General features: G+C 43.0%; 1 protein-coding gene across 5 annotated transcripts in view; it reads left to right on the top strand.

The window, feature by feature from the left end:
* NCOA3 (nuclear receptor coactivator 3) overlaps nt 1-16,697 on the top strand; it is a 122,695-nt gene that overhangs the window by 14,632 nt on the left and 91,366 nt on the right. For 2 of the 5 annotated variants that reach the window (XM_055137515.1, XM_055137513.1), the window contains exon 2: nt 10,039-10,087. The exons of the other annotated variants lie outside the window; for them this stretch is intronic. The gene's annotated coding sequence lies outside the window, so the exon portion shown is untranslated. The remainder of the gene's footprint in view (nt 1-10,038; nt 10,088-16,697) is intronic. 5 annotated transcript variants of the gene reach the window in all.

Raw genomic sequence — 16,697 nt, forward strand, 5'->3', positions numbered from 1 at the left:
TCCCCAAGCAAAATAACTTTTGTTTTGGGTGGTGGTGGGGCCACGTTTGGTGATGCTCAATTACTCCTGGCTCTAGGACCTTATGGGGTGCCAGGGGTTGAACCTGGGTTGGCCAGGTGCGAGACAGGTGCCCTACCTGCTACACTCTCACTCCAGCCCACAAAATCACTTTCTTTTCTTTCTCTCTCTCTTTTGTTTTTAGTGGGGGGCACACCTGGTTATGCTCAGTGGCTCACTCCTGGTGGTACTCAGGGCCCAATAAGGGATGCTGGGGATCAAACCCTGATCAGCTGTATGCAATGCAAGAGCCCTACCTGCTGTACTATCACTCTGCCCCCAGCCACAAAACAACGTTTTAAAACGTTTTCCTGCTTACCTCCAAAGAGATTATACTATATTTATATATTTTTCTGTTGCTCATGAGAGTTGCTTTTTTTCCTCATATTTTTTTAAAAAAAAATCTTGTTCTTTCACGTTCCTTGATTGCCTGGAGAGATGAAATCTGGTCCTTGTCTTAAGAGTTTGAAACTAAACTCCCATGGAGTTTCCAAATCCTCTTATAATTACTCTTCAATTTACATTTCCGGTTTCACCTTTTAAAACATATGTATTATACATTCATTTTTTGACTTCACCCAACGGTGCTCAGGGTTTACTCCTGACTCTGAGCTTAGGTATCATTCCTGGTGGACTTTGGGGGACCATATGTTGTGTTGGGGATCGAAACCATGTTGGATGTGTGTAATGCAAGCAATTTACCCACTTATTTTAGTTTTTATTTTGCCTTGCTGGGGATAAATCCAGGATCTCATACAGAATACTCTGCCATTCAGCCATCCCTGACCCCATCTTACATTTTAGTCTGACACTTGTTTTTTTTTCCTCTTTATTAAAAATGGATCAATAAATTTTTGCCTGTTTCCTCATTACTGCAAATTCATGTTAAAGACATCAATATATATTACCTGATACAACCCTAATGAAATGGTGCTGAAAACCTATTTAAAATGTGTATTTACCTTAGAAGTTATATTTCTGTTCTCTTTTTACCACTATTAGTATAGAATATATTATTTCTCATCAGATTATATTATATTTTCATCTCTTTTCAAGGCTTCTATGCATCATTGTTCCACTGAGTTGTAGCTTTTGAGTGCCTCCAGTATAATTTAATGAGAAAATACAATCTTTACAATGTACTGTTTATTACACTTGTATTTATCTGAATTTATTACAGTCATGGTCTCCCTAAATTAAGGCTTTCTAAACTAAGGGTCCTGGGATTAGGTACCTTCCATGGACACAAAGAGAGTTATAGTCTCTTAATTTGCTATTACAGTCCTCTCACCTTAATTTGAAGATATATATATATATATATATATATTATTTCTGTCTGTCATGTTGAATTTTGGATTGTTTTGCAGTTTACATTTAAGAGGGCTAGTTAAAAAAAAAAAACAGTGGAAATTTCCAGCTTAAAAAAATCCAACTTCGGGTCTAATAACTGCTTTGTAGGAAGAAAGAAATATGAAAAAAGAACCGCAGACATTCTGGATGTCAGCCTGTAAAATTTTCCACTATTTCCCATAATGACATGCAGGCATGCTTATACTGCGGGATTCAGTGCAACTGCAGTTGCACCCTGAGTGGAATTTGAAGCTGCTCTATCAGTGATAAAATGGCATCTGGCCAGTTCTTAGCAGTAGTGCAGAAAGTCACAAGTCTAAGGTATAGTGTATTTCATCACTGTCTGAATCTCGTGGCCCTAACATGGTAGTCAGAAAGCAATTTAGAGTATTTGATTTAATAAAAACTCTGTTTTAAATGAATTTAAAAAATTTTCAGATGTACTGTGTACCTAAGAATATAGATAAGTAATTATTTCGGTTATAATAGATACAGAAATATTTTTTTTATAAGGTGTTTAAGTATAGGATTTATACTGTCTCTTTTTTTTTTTTTTTGGGTCACACCTGGCAATGCACAGGGGTCACTCCTGGCTCTGCATTCAGGAATTACTCCTGGCAGTGCTCAGGGGACCATATGGGATGCTGGGAATCAAACTCAGGTCGGCTTTGTTCAAGGCAAACGTCCTACCCGCTGTGTTATTGCTCCAGCCCCGGATTTATACTGTCTTGAAGAATACTCAGAAATTTAAAAGAAAGGTTAGAAAAGATTTGTATAAGCTTGGTATTTGGTGCTAAGAAACTTTTGGGGGCTACACTTGGTGATTCCCAGGGTCTACTTTCTGTGCTTTACTGGGTGTGTTGGGGTGATGGGGCTAGGGGAGGGATTGGTTCTCAGGGGACTGTGTAGTACTGGAAATGGAACCTAGACCACTAACAAGCCCTTTGAGTTATCTCTTTGGACTTAAATATTTTATTTTTTCAGCTTCCTCTTAATCCTTTAAAAGTTCATAGACTTGGAGCTGGAGTGATAGCACAGCGGGGAGGGCGTTTGCCTTGCACGCGGCCGACCCGGGTTCTATTCCCAGCATTCCATATGGTCCCCTGAGCACTGCTGGAGTAATTCCTGAGTGCAGGACCCAGGAGTAACCCCTGTGCATCGCTGGGTGTGACTCAAAAAGCCAAAAAAAAAAAGTTCATAGACTTTATATTAAAAATGATAATTTTGATAATGGAGAGATAGTACATTGAGTAGGGCACTTACCTTGCATGTGGCCAACCAGGGTTTGATCCCTGGCACTCCTTCAGGCCCTCTGTATCCCACCAACAGTGATCCCTGGGCAAGGAGCCAGGAGGAGAGACAGTATAGCGGGCAAGGCACATGTCTTGCATGTGGCTGACCTGGGATTGATCCCCAACACCCCATATGTCTCATTACTCCAAGCATTTTCAGGAGTAATTCTTTTTTTTTGTTTTGTTTTATTTTTGGGGGGTTACCCCTGGTGATGCTCAGGGGTTACTCCTGGCTTATGTACTCAGGAATTACTCCTGGCAGTGCTCAGGGGACCATATGGGATGCTGAGAATCGAACTGGGTTGGCTATGTGCAAGGCAAACGCCGTACCCGCTGTGCTTTCGCTCCAGCCCCCTCAGGAGTAACTCTTGAATACAGAGCCAGGATAACCTCTGAGCATCCCCCTCCCCCACACACAAAAAAATAATTGTTTTTATTGGACTTGTTCAGATTTAAAGCCAAACAGTGTTCAACTGTTTTTCTCGGGATGGAAGTGCAGGTTGTGTTATTTTTTAAACTGGCAGAACAGAGTGATGAATAGATTACAACTGTAATGGCATCAGCTTTAACCTTATTTCATCTTTCATGGCGAAAATCTCTAATAGTGGCATTAATTAATGAAATTTTAAGAGTTCAGATTTTATGAATTTACCTTTAAAATTCTATTTTTGGGTCACACCCGGCGATGCTCAGGGGTCACTCCTGGCTCTGCACTCAGGAATTACCCCTGGTGGTGTTCGGGGGATCATATAGGATGCTGGGAATCAAACCTGGGTAGGGCAAGGCAAATGCCCTACCTGCTGTACTATCGCTCTAGCCCCTCACCTTTAAAATTCTTAACTTATTTTTTTGTGGGAGAGCTGGAGGAAAACTGGGGACATTGGTGATAGGAAAAGTACACTGGTGAAGGGATGGGTGTTGGAACATTTTATGACTGAAACTCAATCATGAACAACTTTGTGTTTCTGATGTTGGCTCATTAAAAAGTTAAAAAATTCTTACCTAGTTCTACAGTGAAGAGTTTTATTTTTCATCATGATACAGCAGATGTATGTACCTATCTTGATTGTTTTATTTTAACATTATTTTTTGGCTGGGGGGTACACTTGGCTTGTGCTTAGGGATCACTCCTCGTGGGACTTGAGAAATCATATGTGATGCTGGGATTGAACCTGGTAGGCCCTATGCAAGGCAAGTATTTCATCCCCTGTATCAACTTTTGGGCCCTAATATTCACATACTTTTATTTTAAATTAAAAAAAGATTGTTTGTTTTTGTTTGGGCCACACCTGGTGATGCTCAGGATTACTCTTGGCTCTGCACTCAAAAGTCACTCCTGGTAGTGCTGGGGGCACCATATGGGATGTCAGTGATTGAATCCAGGTTGGTGGCGTGCTAGGCCTTACCCACTGTACTGTTGCTCTGGCCCCTCACTTTTTTTTGGGCTTTTTGGGTCACACCCGGCGATGCTCAGGGGTCACTCCTGGCTCTGCACTCAGGAATTACCCCTGGCGGTGCTCAGGGGACCATATGGGATGCTGGGCATCGAACCTGGGTTGGCCGTGTGCAAGGCAAATGCCCTTCCCGCTGTGCTATCGCTCCAGCCCCTCCTGACATATTTTTGAAAAAGGCATTTTACTGCTTAAGTATCGTTTTCAGGACTATTAGGTTTTAGATTTACACAAGAGCTTGCTTCCGCCCTTTTTACTCTATCTCCTCCCAGGTACAGTCATAATTCTGCCTCTTCACTTTCCCTGTTTCTAGAACATTTCTCTTGTCCTTATGCACTTCCTTTTCTCAGCTCTCCTGCTGTCTTCGCCTAGTAATATTAGTAAAAATTTGGGTCACTACTGGCAATACCCTTACTCCAAGCACTTTTGGAGTAATTCTTAAGTACAGAGCCAGGAGTAAGCTCTGTACTCAAGAGCTTACTTAAGCTCTGGGTCTCAGGTGTATACCATGTGGTGCTTTGCATGGTGTGCGAGTGGGCTGGAGCAAGGACTTGAGGTGCTGGAGATTGAACTCAGGTCTTGCACATTGAGGCACCTGTTTGAGTCACATCAAGACCCAGTTTGCAACTATTTTCTCTACCCTTCCCTTCCCATTGTTCTTGCTGATGTTGATGCAATGCCTGGGGATCGTGCTCTGACCTGGCCCTGATGCTTGCCTATTTTCAGTCTGCACACTAGGAGTCACATGTCAGGTCATGGTGCTTGCACACTTGACTGCGGTGCCCACCAAGGTCTTACACTTCCTTTTTCACAGTGACTCTCAAACATGTGCTGCCTGGGGTTCTCATTGTTAATCAAGGCACACAAATGGTTGTGGTGCTTGCCAGGTGTTGTTGCTGCAGTGCAATAGAGTGCTCAGAGGTCATTCTTCCCCGCCGTGATAATCGCACATCTTTTTTCAGTTGTATTGCCTCCTAGGGGCTCCACCCTACTTTGTGGCACTCGCACACACCTGGCTGTGGTGAGGCCAGAAATCACTTGTAGTACTTGGGATGACAGACAGCAGGACTGTCAGACTCATGCTCAGCACTTGTGGGACACCAAGGATTTGAACTCATGTTTACATGCGTGCAAGGCCGGCCCTTTGAAGTCTGCACTATTTCTCCAGGTCTGTTTTTTTGTTTTGTTTTGTTTTGTTTTATTTTTGCTTTTTGGGTCACACCCAGTGATGCTCAGGGGTTACTCCTGACTCTGCACTCAGGAATTACTCCTGGCAGTGCCCGGGGGACCCTATGGGATGCTGGGAATCGAACCCAGGTCGGCCATGTGCAAGGCAAACGCCCTCCCCGCTGTGCTATTGCTCCAGCCCCATCTCCAGGTCTGTTTTAATTAATTTTTTTAATAGGGTCTATTTCTGGCAGTGCTTGGGGATTGATTGAGCTCAGGGCTTTGAACATGCTAGACATGTGCTTTCTCTATTTGAGCTCTCTCCCATCTCCAAATACTTCATCCCTTTCCTTTAAGTCTGAATATCTCCCCTCCCCAGTTTTTCATCCTTCAAGTCTCATTTTTTATTTTTTTACTCACTTTTAACCATATTTTCTCTTTCTCACTCATATAAGCCCCCCTCTTCCTCCCTCTCTCTGTCTCTCTCTCTGTCTCTCTCTGTCTCTGTCTCTCTCTCTGTCTCTCTGTCTCTCTGTCTCTCTCTCTCTCTCTCTCTCTCTCTCTCACACACACACACACACACAAAACACTACTTTGCTCCGAGATGTTCACTGATTTTCATTTTCCTTCGACTTCTCAAACACGCATCCACACATCCTCCCAAATCTTTAACTCTCATTTCTGCTTCCATGTTTTAGTTTATTGCTCAGAGATCTGTCAAATGCTACCTAGCCATGTGGTTGGCTTTTCTGTACATGTTTGGAGGATATCTGACATCTAGAGCAGAATGGAAAAAAATAAAGCCACCTAAAGGGAACGGAAACTTCCTAAAGGAGTGGGTGTGTTAGGTTTATATTGTAGATGAGCAGTCATGGTAACCTTCCTTGAGAGAGACCAGGTAGCAAGCCTGGTGGCTATAGGGGTGCCAAGCTAAGTAGAAGGAACAGTAAGTGCAAAGCCCTTTGGTATAAGGTTTTTTTTTTTTAATGGTTTTTGGATTATACTTGGGTGCTCAGGGCTCCATATTATGGGGCGAGGGGTTACCCCTAGCATTGCTTAGGGGACAAGTGGTGGTGCAGGGGATCAGTCTCATTGGACTGGCCACACGCAAGGCAGGTACCTCAACTTTTGTGGTATCTCTTGCTCAGGAGTATTCTTCTCATCTCTACTCAGATGCCTTATCTGTCGTCCTGTTGGCCTACACTTAGAAAGTCTATATGTGTTGAGGAACAGTTACATGTCGGTGCACAGTGAATAAAGTATTCAGAAGAAATCCTGAGCAGCAGTAGGACCTTATAGGTGGTTTAATAATGTCTTCAGCTTTTACTTTGGGCAAAGTAGGGAACCACTATAGGTTTGCTTTTAGTATTCCAAAAAGATTCTTTTTTTTTTTTTACCCCATTCCAATGAAAGCACTTCATTTTTATTGTAAAAGTATTCATACTCATGAAAAATACAGAAAGGACAAAGGAGAACAAAAATCCAAGTGCAAATAAAGATTATCAGTAATATCTATTATTGAATATTTTGTGTGTTTATCATCCTACTCAGTTTTCTTTGTGCTAGTATAAACACCTACCCACCCACACACATAACTCCTGCACTGTAGGGTTTAGCAGAGAGAAAATAAGCTGAATTAATTTTTTTCTTTTCAGTTTTATTTAGGTACTGTGATTTACAATGCTCTTAATAATAGTGTTCAGGCATACAGTGTTCCAACTCCACATCCACCATCAGAGTCAGTGTTGCTCCACCAGTGTCCTCCGTTTAAAAATATTAAAGTTTGGGTCACATGTTTTCAGTAATATTTATGTTTATTAGTTTGATGTGCACAGTTTTTCCCCCTTTTCTTTTTTTCTGGGGGAGGGGCAGCTCATCCACCAATTTTCAGGGGATTACTTCTGGCTTGCACTCAGCAATCACTCCTGGTGGTGCGTACGGGACCATAAGGGTTCTGGGATCCAACCTCGGTTGTCGGCGTGCAAGGCAAACACCTTACCTGCTGACCTGTCTCTCTGGCCCCTGCTGTACACGGTTACCTCACCTTTCTATCAAGCCTTGGAAGACTCAGTAGCTTTACTGTTACTGCCTGTGCTCCTCAATGGTTTGGAACTTTGAAGAGATGGAAATTCTTTTCACAGGTTCTATGGAGCCAACATTACCCTAATACTGAAAGCAAATAGACATTATTGAAAACGAAAATTACAGACCGATACCCCTAGATGAACATTTTGAAGAAAAGATCCTCAGCAAAATCTTAGTGAACTGAATTCAACAATATGTCTAAAAGACCATATCCTTACACCATGAGCAAATGGAATTTATTCCAGGGCTGCTCAGGTGGTCCAGTGTATGCAGATAAGTCAGTGTAATATACCATACACTAAAAGGAAATAAGAAAAACCTATAGTCATATCAGTTTTGTGCAGAGAAAGCTTTTGACAAGCTTCTACATCCATTCATGATAAAAATTCTCAGCGAAATGGGGAAAGAACATACCTTGAGAGAGTAACGACCCTTTACAACAAACCCACAGCCAACTGCATACTAAACAGCAAAAAACCAGAAACCTTCCTTTTGAGGTCAGCACAGGCAAGAATGTCCACTTCCTCCACCGTTATTCAATGTAGTCTTAGAAGTCCTTGCCACAGCAGTTAGGCAAGAAAATGAACTCAAAGGATCCAGATTGAATTAGACTTTAAAGGATCCCTGTTTTGTGAAAGCACTTAAAAAAAAAAAGTGCTCACCCTTTTTAAGAGGGCAGAAGCACGGAGACCTATTAGAAGGCTGTTAATGGTAATTGAGACCAGAAATATAATAGTGGTTTAGACTTTGGTGGTGGCAGTAGAAGTGAAAATAAATGGTAATTTCTGTATTTGTTTTGAAAGTGAAGGCGCTTGAAAAAATAGCTCAGCAGACTGGAGCATGTGCCTTCCCTGCATGAGCCCTGGGTTTACTCCCTGGCACTTCTGAGGGCCATCCTGCACACACAGTTTTTTTTTCTTCAGTAATATTAGTCTCCCTGACTAGCTAGTGAGCATCTTTTCACTGGCTCATGCAGAAATTATGAATCCACTCAGAGATTAGTAACTTGCTGAGTACTTTGAACTTTCAGGAAATGCTGATTAATTGATTCGTTGTATACTTCCTAGCTTGAGAACAAGATAAGAGAAATTCAAGTGAATGCTTTTACTTAGACCTTATTTTGGCTTAGTGACATCCTTTGAAAATGTTTTGGGGATAATTATTTTCCCCAGTGACTTTGAATCTTAAAAAAAATCATGAAATAATTTTTTTTTTTTTTTTTTGCTTTTTGTGTTACACCCAGCAATGCACAGGGGTTACTCCTGGCTCTGCACTCAGGAATTACTCCTGGCGGTGCTCAGGGGACCATATGAGATGCCGGGAATCGAACCCGGGTGGGTCGCGTGCAAGGTGACACCCTACCCGCTGTGCTATTGCTCCAGCCCCAGAAATACTTTTACTTCCATAAGATATGTATGTTCTTAAGTTCTGCAATAATACGAAGATATGTAAAAAGGTAATATGGGCTGACCAGAGTGATATTACAGCAGATAGCAGCCAACTTGAATTTGATTCCGGATATCACATATGGTTTCTTAGACAGTCAGGAGTGACCCCTGAGTGCAGAGCCAGGATTAAACCCTAAGCACCACTGCATGTTGCCCTCCAAACAAAAAGGATAAGGAGTATTCCTCATCTGATAAATGTGTAGCATCTCAGGAGATTAAAAGAAGACTGAGAAAAGGTCCTTGCCCAGAAATACAAGGCACAAGCCACATTGGTGTTGACACATAACATATATGAAGTTTGTTTTCCTTATGAAGATAAAGATTTATTATGATTTAACGGACATAAAGGCATAAAGATATGCTTTTTGGATTCTAAATGTAAGGATTCTTTTACTTTATTAAATGGTATTAAACTTAATGCCTTGGCTTTTTTTTTTTTTGGCTTTTTGGATCACACCTCGCAATGCTCAGGGGTTACTCCTGGCTCTGCACTCAGGAATCACTCCTGGGTGCTCGGGATCTAACCCAGGTTGGCCATGTGCAAATGCCCTACCCGCTGTACTATCAACTCCAGCCACCCCCTTTTTTTGTTGTTGTTGTTGCTCACCCCCAGTGGTGTTTGGGGTTTACTCCTGGCTCTGCACTTAGAGATCACTCCTGGCAGGCTTGGGAGACCATATGGGGTGTTGGGGATCGAACCCTAGGTTGGCCTTGTGCAAGGCAAACACTCTGCCTGCTGTTCTATTACTCCAGCCCCTGGCTTCTTTTACTCCTGGCTCTGCACTTAGGGCTCACTCCAGGTGGGATGCTAGGTTGGCTGTATGCAATGCTGGCTTCTTATTTTTAATTTTATTTTTCTGGTACCATGGATTTGAATCCAGGTTACCACACATGCAAGACAAGTGCTCTGATACTAAGCTGCATCCCTAGCCTTGGGTTCTTGTTCTCTGAAAAATGCTGGGTTTAATTGCTAGCTGTTCCTGCTTGCCTGATGATCATGTTGACTGTGCAGTCCTGCATGATGCCTCTCCTCTTTGCTTTATATTTGCATGAGATTTTCCCAATGCCTATTTTCCTCCAGTATGTTTATTTAAATCTGCCTTTCTTTCTCGGTTGCTATTTATATTTTGACTGTCTTGTAGCAGAGCACTTGCTGCCACTGCTTTAAAAAAAATTTTTTTTTTGCAGCGCCAGGAATGAACTTGGGTCTCATGAATGCAAGACATGTGCTTTGCTGGTGAGCCACTTCCCTTGTCCTTCTCTCTCCCTCTCTCTTTCCTCTCTTTTTCTCTCTCTGTCTCTCTGTCTCTCTCTGTCTCTGTCTCTCTTTGTCTCTCTGTTTCTCTCTCTCCGGGATGGGTGAAAACCACACCCACTGATGCTCAGGGGTTATTCCTGGCTCTGCACTCAGGAATCACTCCTGGTGGTGCTTGGGGTACCATACAGGGTGCTGGGGATTGAATCCGGGCTGGCTGTGTGGCTCCAGCCTCCTTTTTCCTCATTTTTAACTTTGTTCACTTTTGCTCTTTTCTTAACCTTTCTACTTTTAAAATATTTCAATACATTCAGGATTCCACAACCAGAGAAGTTTGTTAGTTGTAAGTTTTCAAATGGTCTTTGCTTACTGGAGGCTAAACTAGAGGTTGTGCTGTCTACCTGCAGTTGAATTAACTCAATTTGTCCTTTTTTAGCAGGGATTAGATGTTTCTGGGGGTGGCACGGTTCAGTGGCAAAGAGTGCCTGCGTTGCAAGTGTGAGGCCACAAGTCTGCTCTTCTGGTGCCAAGCAGAATTGTGTCATCTCAGTAGTCTACACAGCCAGGTGTGTGTAAGTCCTGCAGCAGCAGGCTGCAGTCTCTGGGGCCTGCTCCAGCCAGACCTGTGTTCGAGGAGTGCACACCTCCCTCCCTGCTGAGGAGAGTAACTGTGTGTCTGTCTCCCTCCAGGACCCAGTCATCACAACAGCAGGGAAAGGGAAGGGAAAATATCTTTGTTTTGCTAGGAGGAAGAGGAAAGTTGATAAAAGCAGTGCATTTCACTTAGAGTTCTGACCTAATTTTGTATATGATCACCATGTCTACTTGGTAGTGGTATATTTTTCTTTCTTTTTCCTTTTTTTTTTGGTTCACACCAGAGGTGCTCAGGGATTATCTGGCTCTGCACTCAGAAATCACGTCTGGTGGTGCTTGGGGAAACATATGGGATGCTGGGGATTGGACCCAGGTGGCTCTGTGCAAGGCAAGTGCCCTGCCTGCTGAACTGTCTCTCAGCTCTCGAGGCCTTTTAGATTTCTGAGGACAACCTTTTTGCCATACCACATTAACTTGAGGAGTCAGGAGAACACAGTATATCGGCCAGTCAACCCTGACTTGAAGAGTCCAAATTGGCATCGGTTTTAAATGGTTTCTTAATTTATTTTTTCTCTCTTTTCTAAATCAAGAGGTAACTTTGTATTAACTATGTGCTCACTCTGTTTTTTGTCTGTGTATAAAACCATTGTAAGACATCTTTTTTTGAAGGAACTTGTAAGTCTATTTGGAGAGATGAGAAATAAACATGAAAGTTAGATAACTTAGAGGAGATTTAAATAACATTTCAGCGAATAATGAAAAAAAAGGTTTTAACAAGGCAATGCAGGATTAATTGCCAAATAAATTGTACAAATAATTGCTTTTGGAGTTCAGAGGAAGGAGAGATGGCTTTAGGCTGCAGTAATCCAGGGAAGGATTTAAATAAACTCTTGAGGGATAGTTTTAGGGAAGTTATTTACTCAATTTAAAATTATATTAATGTTTGTTACAGATGGAGCAGTAAACTCTGGAACATGAAGATCTTTGGCTCATTAAATTTCGTACCTCTTTGTCTGAGAGCAGAGGAGCTACTCTGCTCTTCGAAAGTAGAAGGAATGTGACATTAAGTAGATGGGAAAGCACTTTTTTGAGGAAAGATGTTTGGGTGAGGAAGAAGTGGGGAGTCTCTCAACATGTTCTTGCCATTCTTGCCACATCCACAGAAAGTTGTCCTTTAGTGTCACTGACCCTCAGCCCTGGTCCTGTGATGAAGTTTTAATGGTTGAAAGCAAACATGAACCCTTTTGAAATAGAGAATCCTAAAGATGCACAGAAAGCAAGGAACAGCCCACCATGCGCTAGACTACATTCGTTATTCAGACTCTCACTCAACAGTGAATTGTAAAGGGAGTTACTTTACAGCAAAACTGGAGGGCTTTGGGAAGCAAAGAACTTTGTTGGATGAAGTTGGCATCTGAGTTAAGTCACACTTCAGCTTGCATTCCTTTTCTTGGCTAGGGTTTGATTCAGGACCTCACACCTCTGATGTGTTATACACTGTATTGCTGAGCCATATCACTAAGTCCCTTTCTCTTTGGTTTGTGTGTGTGTGTGTGTGTGTGTGTGTGTGTGTGTGTGTGTATGTGCGTGCATGCGTGTGGTGGGATGGGGAGGGGTTGGGGGGTGGGGTAGAGTGGGTATGCGGGCACACCTGGCTGTGCTCACGGCTTACTATTGACTCTGTGTTCAGGGATCACTCCCCCTTGGGGCGAGGGTGATCATATATGGTTCCGGGGATTGAATCTGGTTGGATGCATGCAAGTCAAGCGCTAGACATGTCCAGCCCCAAGAGCTAATATATTTTGAGGTGGTGTTTAACTTAAGACTTAATAACTACTCACCTATCTAAAAGGATGTATGAGTTCTTTCCTACCCAGAGACACATTGCTGACCTGAGTTCGAACCCCAGCATCTCATACGGTTCCCCGAGTACTGCCAGGTGTCCCTTACCCCCCAAAAGAAGTTTGCAGCTTTAATACTCTTTAAGAGCTGATTTTATTGATTATCGAATTCTTTTCAACAGCGTCTGCCATTGTGTTGTCTTCTGGCATAGGGCATCATTATCAAGCCTGATGTCATTCAAGTGATTTAACTTTTTTGTCTTAAAATGTCAAAAGGATTTTTTCATGGTAGTCTTAAGTTTTGGTGTTGCTCATTATGGGTCATTTTTCTTTAGTAGCAAATCATTTCATTAGATAATCTTCTTTTCCTAACACTAGAACGGGTTTCTTCATTTGTAGGGTATTTTTGTTTGCCAATTTTTTTTCTTTTTTGTACTTTGTTGCTACAGTACCTTGGTTAGCTTTAGAAAGGATTTTGGTTTGTAGGGTATTGTTGTTTGCCACTTTTTTTCTTTTTTGTACTTTGTTGCTATTTTGTACCATGGTTGTATTGGAAGTTCTATTATATATACACCTGGGTCTTTGTTTATTGTTTGTAGAAGTAAACCTTTCTATTCTTCCTAGACTTAAATATCCACTGATCTTTTAAGCTGATTTTTTTTGGGGGGGTGCTGGCATAGCTAGGAGTACTCAGGGACTACACTTGTTAGGGGTTCTGGGGTTTCTCCTGGCTATGCTCAGTCGACCATGCAATGCTGGAGATGGAACCTAAACTCAAAGCATGTGCTCTGGGCCACTGAACTATCTCCATGGCTCTGAGCTTGCCTCCCTTCCCCTCCCCGCCCCTCCTTTCTCCTCCCCTTTTCTTCCCTGCCCCTCAGTGCTGTGCTAATCGTGGTGCCTTGGATATCCTACCTACCAGGTTGAGCCGGTATTTCTAACAGACATATTAGTCACCATGTCTAAGGTGAACTCCTGGGCTTCCCTGCTCTTTTTTTTGGGAGGGTGGGCAGGGTAGGTAGGGTAGGCATACCTGGGTGTGCTTAGGGCTTACTCCTGGCTCTGACCTCAGGTATTACTCTGGTGTGGGACTCCAGACTTTATGGGGTGCCAGTGTAACCCAGGTAACAACAGCCGTGACTGCTATATTACCTCTCTGGCCCTAAATCTTGTTTTCCAGAAGTCTTCCCCTGTCTCATTTGCTAACTCCATTCTCCCCATCGTGAAGGCCAAACCCTGAATTCCCTCCTTTTCTTACCTCCATAACCAGCTTTAACATTTATTTTGAATCTGGTCACAAATCGATGTTTTCACCGAGCCAACATCTGCTGCTTGAGTGACTGCAATTCTATGTGTCTCCCAGGACTTTTACCTTTGCCTCCTTAGAGTCTGTTAATAACATCCCAGCTGCAGTGATCTTTAAAAATGCTGGGTCAATTTGCCATTTCTTCCTCCACGAGTCTGTAGAAGTTTTCTTCAGGCCGTAAATACCATTGTGTTGGAGGCTCTGTGTGACTTGACCTGATCCGGCTCTGGTTTCACTTTTTCATGCCTCTTCCTTCATCTCAGATGGAGCAGCCACTCCTGCTACTCTCCCTGTGAATGCCGTTTTCCCATCATATGTTTGTTTGACTCACTTCCTCATCCTTTTTGGTGTCCCAGATCTCATCCTCTTCCTCAGCACCCTCCCGTCTCCTATTTAACTTATATTCATTCATCTTTTCTTTCTTTCTTTTTTTTTTTTCCTTTTTGGGTCACACCCGGCGATGCACAGGGGTTGCTCCTGGCTCTGCACTCAGGAATTACTCCTGGTGGTGCTCAGAGGACCATATGGGATGCTGGGATTCAAACCCGGGTTGGCCGTGTGCAAGGCAAACGCCCTACCCGCTGTACTATCACTCCAGCCCCTCATTCATCCTTTTTAAAACTGGAACTTCTCTTGCAGCACTGTTCTCTAAGCTGCCGTGTAGTTTACGTATTTATGATGTTTATGTTATATGTTTCCTCTTACAAAACTGAAGCTCCACGAAGGACAGGGATCTGAGTCTTTTTGCTCACTGATGTTGCTGTTCATTATTTGTTACGTGAATAAACACTGTCTCGTATTTCCTGAAAGTAAAGGTTCTTAAAAGTATTTCCCCATCCCTGTTTATAACATTAAAAACGATGTTTTCTGGGGGCCGGAGCGATAGCACAGCGGGTAGGGCGTTTGCCTTGCAAGCGGCCGACCCGGGTTCGATCCCCGGCATCCCATATGGTCCCCCAAGCCAGGAGTGATTCCTGAGTGCAAAGCCAGGAGTAACCCCTGAGCATCGCTGGGTGTGACCCAAAAAGCAAAAACAAAACAAAACAAAACAAAACGAAGTTTTCTTTTTTTTTTTTCCTTTTTGGGTGTGGGGGGCACAGCCTGTCTTTCATATTCAGACTGCTTGGGACGGCACTAAGGGAAATGCCTGATTTTGTTGTTTCTGTTTTAGAAAATTCAGTCAGTCTGGATGGAAGTTGAAGGGATGGAGCTAGGGGTTAAGGAACATATATACCTTGCTCATGAGTACTTGCTATCCCCCTCACTAAAATAAAAATGGAGGTTGACTGAAGTTGGTTAAAGATAGTGTGTTATGTTTTTATGAAGAAACTGTTAAGTAGTAGCTATTTTCCATATATTTGATAATTTCTTTGTATTCTGAAAGCCTAATAACAAAAGGTTTCTTTTCTTACCTTTGTAAAATTTTTTTGAAATTAATTTTGGTTTTTTGGGTCACACCATGCAAAGTGTGGCTACTCCTGGCTCTGCACTGGGGTTACTCCTGGCTCTGTACTCAGGAATGACTCCTAGCGGTGCTTGGGGAACCATATGGGATGCCGGGGATTGAACCCAAGTCGGCTGCTGCAAGGCAAACAGCCTACCCACCATACTATTGCTCCAGCTCGCTCCTTCCTTCCTTCCTTCCTTCCTTCCTTCCTTCCTTCCTTCCTTCCTTCCTTCCTTCCTTCCTTCCTTCCTTCCTTCCTTCCTTCCTTCCTTCCTTCCTCCCTCCCTCCCTCCCTCCCTCCCTCCCTCCCTCCCTCCCTCCCTCCCTCCCTCCCTCCCTCCCTCCCTCCCTCCCTCCCTCCCTCCCTCTCTCTCTCTCTCTCTCTCTTTCTTTCTTTCTTTCTTTCTTTCTTTCTTTCTTTCTTTCTTTCTCTCTCTCTCTTTCTCTCTCTCTTTCAGCAAAACTTTTTGGTCTGTTTTTGGGCCTCACCCAGACATACCCAGGGATTTCTTATAACTCAGTGCTAACGACTCATGCCTTTGGGGCTGTGTGCTATTTGGGATTGAACCCAGTCTCCTGCCATGCACGTACCTCATTAAGCTGTTTCTCTAGCCCTTTCTGAAAAAAAATTTTTTTTGTGGGTAGAGGAGAGTGTGTGTGTGTGTGTGTGTGTGTGTGTGTGTGTATATATATATATATATATATATATATGTATATTTTCTTTTTGGGTCACACCCGGTGATGCACAGGGGTTACTCCTGGCTCTGCACTCAGGAATCACTCCTGGCAGTGCTCAGGGGACCATATGGGATGCTGGGAATCGAACCCGGCCACGTGCAAGGCAAATGCCCTACCCGCTGTGCTATCACTCCAGCCTGAGTGAGTATATTTTTGACTTACGTGCAGGCATGGGGGCTACTTTTGGCTCTCTGCTCATATGATGTGGAGGACTATATGTGGTTCTGGGGATCGAACTGGGGTCTGCTGTATGCAAGACAAGCACCTTAACTTCTGTACTATCTCTCATTCCCCGAAATACAAATTTCTTAAAGCTAATAACTTAGAGGCCTTGAGAGACAGTATAACATGTAAGGTGCTTGCCTTGCATGCGGCCAACCCAGGTTCAATCCCCAGCATCCCATATAGTACTGTGAGCACTGCCAGGAGTGATCCCTGAGTGTAGAGCCAGGCATAACCCCTGAGCATCACTGGTTGTGACGCTTAAAATCAAAAAACGAATAACATAAACATCCATAAAAATTTGAGTTCAAATGAAGTAGGACTTTCACTTATAGAATGAAATGAGACTTTTACTGCCTTGCAAGTGACTGAGTTGGGTTAGATTCCCCAGCACCACATATTGTCCCCCAAATCCTGCCAGGACTGATTTCTGAGTAGAGGTCC

The sequence above is a fragment of the Sorex araneus genome, chromosome 5, assembly GCF_027595985.1.
Source record: "Sorex araneus isolate mSorAra2 chromosome 5, mSorAra2.pri, whole genome shotgun sequence".
NCBI classification, from domain to species: Eukaryota; Metazoa; Chordata; class Mammalia; order Eulipotyphla; family Soricidae; genus Sorex; species Sorex araneus.